Genomic DNA, 6,000 nt, shown 5'->3' with positions numbered 1-6,000 from the left:
AAATTTAGAAATGTTTGAACTTACTTGGTTCAACTGAAAAGTGCTGGTTTGGTTCTTGCCATTTCTGAGATTCAGAAGTATCTAAACCTCACCTCAGGTCTCTTCCAGTCCATTTCTTCATTATTTCTTATAGCTTTTCCAGTTTCTAATTTTCTAGAAAATTGTATTTTCATTAATAGATATGACATAAAGTGAAGGTTTAAATAAAGTAAGTATAGATAGCAAGCAAAAATATTTAACAACAAGGGTAACTGACCATTGAAAACAGCTCAGATAAACTGTGGAGTATTCATAATTTTATCTTCAAAGCAATGCTGGAAGGTGGGTGTTACAAGAATAGTAACTGTTAAAAAAAACATAAATTAGGCTGTCCAACCTCATTTAGGGTGTTAGATACTTCTAACACAGAGATATCAGGGTAAACATAGAATCTTGTGCTTTACTAAAAGATAGACAAGATGATCTATATGTCTCATCCATCTCTACAGATACTTGATATTTTCAAGTCATCAAAGCAAATGCTTGTCAGATCGAACTGCTGAATAACAGTTTACAATGCAAGATCCAGCATTGCCTTCTAACATCAGCAAAATACAGATATTATTTAAATGTATGTATATTTATATGTAAGTGTTATCCACACTACTGTTCCGTAGATTTAACCTCATGTTTGCAAATCACATGACTGGTGGAGTTCATAATCCCAAAATCACCAAGAACCATGAAGACTTGCAGTAGACTAACAGGGCAAGAAACAGGCATAGAAAATGCTGCACCATTGTTCCACGAATAATTAACCACTCAAAAAAAAAAAATTAAAAGTTAAACTATATATATTTTTTTGAACTTTTCTAGGGCTTAGATTAAAAAGTGAGCCAGCTGAGCAGAATCTTAGCTGGCATGAATCCAAATGGTGCCCCAATTTCCTTAAGGAGACATCAGTGTCTAGTCTGTTGTATCTGTTCTCAGAAGAATAAAGAGAGGACAAATATTAAACCCTATTAAAGTAACTCATATGGACCCCATAAGCGATAAGGCGGTTGATGAAACAGCACATAGTGTTCCTTCCATGTGCTAATTTGCAGCATAAATTCCTGTTCACTCCCCTCTTTTCTAACCAGAACTAGTACTCTTTGTAACTGAAGAGAGTGCACGGAGCAGAAGAATAGTCCTGGAAATAGCAATTGAATCACTTGCTGACTCAACAACGATTTAGCTACACAAACAGGGTCTTCAAATTCAGTTATCAGTGGGGAAAAAAATGTTTTTCCTAAACACTTATTGAAAGATCTGGAAAAAATCATGTATATTCTTACCATGGAAATCCCCACTTACTTCAAGTGCTTCTCACTCATCTTTACAGAGAGTAAGATGCTTACATTGGACTAGAGGCTGATGAGATCTCTTTCATATGAGATATTTTAATTACTTTACTATATATAACTTGTATAACATTTATTTTTTCAAATATCAGCCAGTTTCATTACTAAACTTTTCATAAAACATTTATTGCACTTATATTTATAATAGAGATCAAGAGAAGGTAGGAAGTGGAAAGAAACACGAAGGGTCAATGGGAATGGAAAAGCTTTAAATCAGTCCGATACAAGTAAATGTAAGAAGAATAAAGGTTATTTTAGACATCTCATATCTGGTCCAGAAATGTGTAAAATCAGGAGAGCAGAACTCCTTCTAGGAAGGCGTATAGTTGTTTCTTTAGACATCAGTAGCTCAGTGTGCAAAACAGTGGTTAACAGGGCATATAATTTAAAAATCCAGCTTCCATAACAGATGGCTTTATTTACCATGTTTAGAAACTTTACATGGGGGAATCTTCCACTGGAACCACAGTTGTGTGTGCTGCAAAATAATCAGATCTGGGTCAAAACATCAGACTGCCCTAATGCTTGGTGCCAGTGTTTATGTAAGATTGTCACAATCTGTCTAAAGCAGAAAATGATCCAAATAATTAGACATACTTAGTGTGCGATGTTTTCCCTCCTAAAATAATTGTCACTGTCTCAACTGGAACATCCATAAGGGAACAGGTTTCCAGTGTTGCTTTTTTCACCTTGGTACAGTGCTTGCAGTGTGACTTTTGTAATACCCTTTCTTGCCATAATGACCTGTAACCATTCAATCCGTCAACCTTCTGATAAACTCTGGGAAATACGAAGCTGTGTAAAAATCATGGTGTGCTGACGAATGAAGAGTGGCTTGTGAATGGAAACGCTGAAGAACAGCTGTAGGAGAGACTAGAAAGAAATGCGGCATTACAGCACAGGAAAACACTACTCGATCCTCTTCAAATTTCCTTGCTAGTGAATGTCTCGGACCTAAGAAAGTACCAAGTGATTTTCTCTCTCCTTGTTTTTATGGCTAAGAACGCTGTTGACCAGTATGACCAGAGGAAAAGTAAAAGGTGCTATAGCACAAAGGCACCCAAACAAGTAATCAAAAGGAAAGACTGGAACACACAAGGCAGACTGGCAGTAGCAGTCTGTGTTATGTGGTGGGGAGACAATGTTTTGTTAGGAGGAGAAAATGGACTTAATTAAAATGGAGATGTTTCTGTACTTCATGGGCATCCTGCATTCATGACAGAGCTGCTATGAGCTGATCTCCCTTTAAAAAATCCTTTGCCTCCTAAGTTCAGTTTCTTTCCATGCTGTTCATACTTTAACTAATAGTAATTATTTTTTTAAAAAATTAGTAATTAGTAAAAAAACAATTATATGGTTAGTTTATGGATCCTGAGGTTTTGAGGTTTCTTTCAAATTTCCCTAAAGCCAGAAATAGTTTCTAATGAAATTAATGTCATTGACCAGTTCCAGAGTGTGATTTGCTATTGGCAGTAGTAGAACAAAATTTCCATAGTGGTTCAATCGTAAGCCCGAGTCCTAAACTGTATTTTCCTGTTTTGTGTTTCAGAGGAAGGTCATTAGTATAACATAATTGCACTGGTGTTACTGGACTTCTCAGGCAGATTTTCAACCTGTGGAGCCAGAACAGAAAAAGAACAACAGAACTGGTAGATAAAAGCACAGAGAGAACTGGGATGTTCTTCCACATTACCAGTTTCTAAACTAGCAAACAATCATTAACCTAGAACTGTTACTAATTTTAGGTAGGAATGAACCAAATGAGTTTTATCAGTTCACTAACATAACAAATTGTTTGAGGAAAGTAAAAAGAAAAGAAGGGATGCCAGCACGCTTATCTAAAGATTCATTGTTATTGTACAAGAAACTGAAAACAGGCTGCTCAATAGCGTTGCCTGTCTTAAGCTAGAAAAATTGTTTGGTTTATACAGGCATTCACTGAACAGCATAATCAGGATCTTGGGGATCTTCAGAGAAAGAAATGAGGACAATTTTAAATGCATTTTTTAAAAGTAAGTGTATGTTGCAGGGGCTGGCAGGCTGATTAATGATACTTCGGGGTTTATGGCTTGATTAGCTATAAATTCTATGTTGCTGCAACAACACTGAGGGCCAGAGTTTTTATTATATATTTTTTTAAATTGTGGCATTATTTTCTGTGTTTGATTCTGTCATTTTTCTCATACTGAAAGTTTGTTGACTTGCTGATTTTTACACTGTTGACTGTCCAAATTGTGCCAGACTCCACTGAACAAGTCTGATATCTTGGCTCCATTAAACCAAGTGGCAAGCTGACTTTTCAATGAGAGAAGGATTTCATGTCTTCACAGCAGATGTTGTAAATTGCCTCAAGGGCAGTCTCACTAAAAAAAACCCGGGGAGAATACGACAAAGTCTACTGTTTCTAACATGCATATCAATGGACTGGAAGCTTGTCAGAGTTCAAATGTGCTGTGGAGGTATTTTGCAATATATCAATGCCAAAAGTTGCTGCTAGTTCAACACTTTCCATAATGATTTCCAAAGAAAGGATCTAGAAGCCAGGAAAATAAATGGGTTAAGTGCTGCGCAAATTATGTGCCTTTTGACATCAGCCAACTCCTTTGAGGTGTTAATTTAGAGAACTTGTCTCTCTACTCCATAAGTTTAAGCATCATTTCTTGTTAATAGGCAGCTAAAGCACTCTGATGGTGATAAATTTTTGAGATAAGATATTTGATAACAGTTCCAAAACAGAATAGGCCTTTTCTTCTATAATTTTGGGTAACTATGTATAGCATAAATTTCTTTTTAGGAAGACTTGGGAGCCACCAACAAAAAATAATTTTCTTATGAGGAAAGAAAAAAGTGTAGATTTCTAAAATGGCAGACAACCCAATTAATGGATATTATGGCCAAAATACTTCGTATTTGCCTCCATCAAAATGGTGGATGAAATTGGAGGGGAGGGCGGGAAGGAGGGGGAAGAAAGGAGAGAAGGGGACACTATTTTTTCACGTCTCTAACAATACCATGTATTTTGCTTTTGAAATTTTTCCTGACAGCAGTATTGTCTCTTCAAGGAATGAAGTTAGTGAAATTGTTCCTGTATGTGTTTTTTCTATTAATACTGCTTGCAAGCAGATTTCCTACTGAGTTTGATTCTGTGTCTTTCATCGGCCGCATCTGCTGATTGTGCGAAAGCCTATGTGCGAGATCAGTGACACTGAGGAAAGGCAGTAAACTGACACCACATTAATTCTCCATGGCCAAGCTGTAAGTATGGCGTACAGTGGAGCAGTGACCATTCTCCTATCGGTGGTCTCTTTGAAGGGTGGGCTGCTAGGCAGCGAGAGCTTAGCACTGCACCTGTAAAGTCTGAAAGAACCTCTGCATATCTGGGTCTGCGATAATAGACACAGAGACAAGGATTGCACAGATGAGTTGAATTTCTGCTTTACAGGCTTTGGTAGGAGTTAAAGTAGCAGCAAGTAAAATGTGAGTTTAGTTTGTTGAAAAAATTAATGTGATTGTGAAAGTAGTTACAGAAGGGAACGTATTCTGACTGCTGTGAAGCCCCTTGTTTTTGTTCAGAGCATTAACCAACATCGTATACTAGGCCCTCCAGAAAGTTGCTAGATATTGAACATTGCTACAGTGATATCAAGTTTATCCTAGATCCTAGAAAAAGCAAGAAAGTGAGATTATTTTCATGAGTTCTGTATCAAAACCAAAAGTCTGCTCTTGATTTTCTGGGTCTTTTTTTGATAATGATTAACAGTTAATAAATAAGAGGTTCAGTATTATCTCATTATCAGTTTTTTCAAAAGTACAGAATTTTGTTAGACATTGGCTTTGTGCCTACGGACATAAAAATTCAGAAGACGTTTTAGTGACTTAAAATCATTAAGCTAACATCTGAAAGAGTCCTATGGGAGGTGTTTGATGGTTTGAGATGTGTTGATAGTGATGGATAACTACTTCAGGTACCAGGCCTTCTAGAGTGATAATTCACTCTCAGAGAAGTCACAGTTAGCAGAAGGTGAGCGTGGAAAGTCAAGTCCCTGTGGACGAGTTCAGGTGCTCTTCTCAGTGGAAGTACAGCCACCTGTCGGGGTGTGAGAAGTCCTGTCCTACCTGCTGGGACTTTCCTTCGAAGAACGGTGTTTTGCCTTTCTGTCACCTGGTGCTGATCTGTTACTTAGACATCAAAAAGGGCAGATATTTTTAGGCTGATATGGTTAATCCTACCGGCAACACATACCTAAGGCAAAAAACCCGAGTTGGCTGTGTGTTGAATGGATGTGACACCAAAGATGTCTGCCTCTAATTAGGAAGGTATATAAACTGACAGTTGGTTTTTTTTTAGTTTAACATATCATTAACAAGAAACAAGCTATGATTTGAAAGAAAAAGAGAGAAGACAAACTTAAAACTATTTTCAATCATTTAAGTTACATAGTTCTCACTCCAGAAGCTTTGATCATGTATAACCCTGTTGAAAGGCTGAATTGTAATCAGCCTCACATATGTTATGTTGCAATGCTGTGGCACTAGTGCATGACAGAATTTTATTTTCCATTAGTTCATTCTTTGCTGGAAATATTAACACCCTATATGCTTAATAGTCCAAAAAATG

This window comes from Harpia harpyja, chromosome 7 (genome assembly GCF_026419915.1).
Source record: "Harpia harpyja isolate bHarHar1 chromosome 7, bHarHar1 primary haplotype, whole genome shotgun sequence".
Classification (NCBI taxonomy): domain Eukaryota; kingdom Metazoa; phylum Chordata; class Aves; order Accipitriformes; family Accipitridae; genus Harpia; species Harpia harpyja.
The sequence above is the reverse complement of the archived record's forward strand: the minus strand, read 5'-3'. Positions refer to the sequence as shown.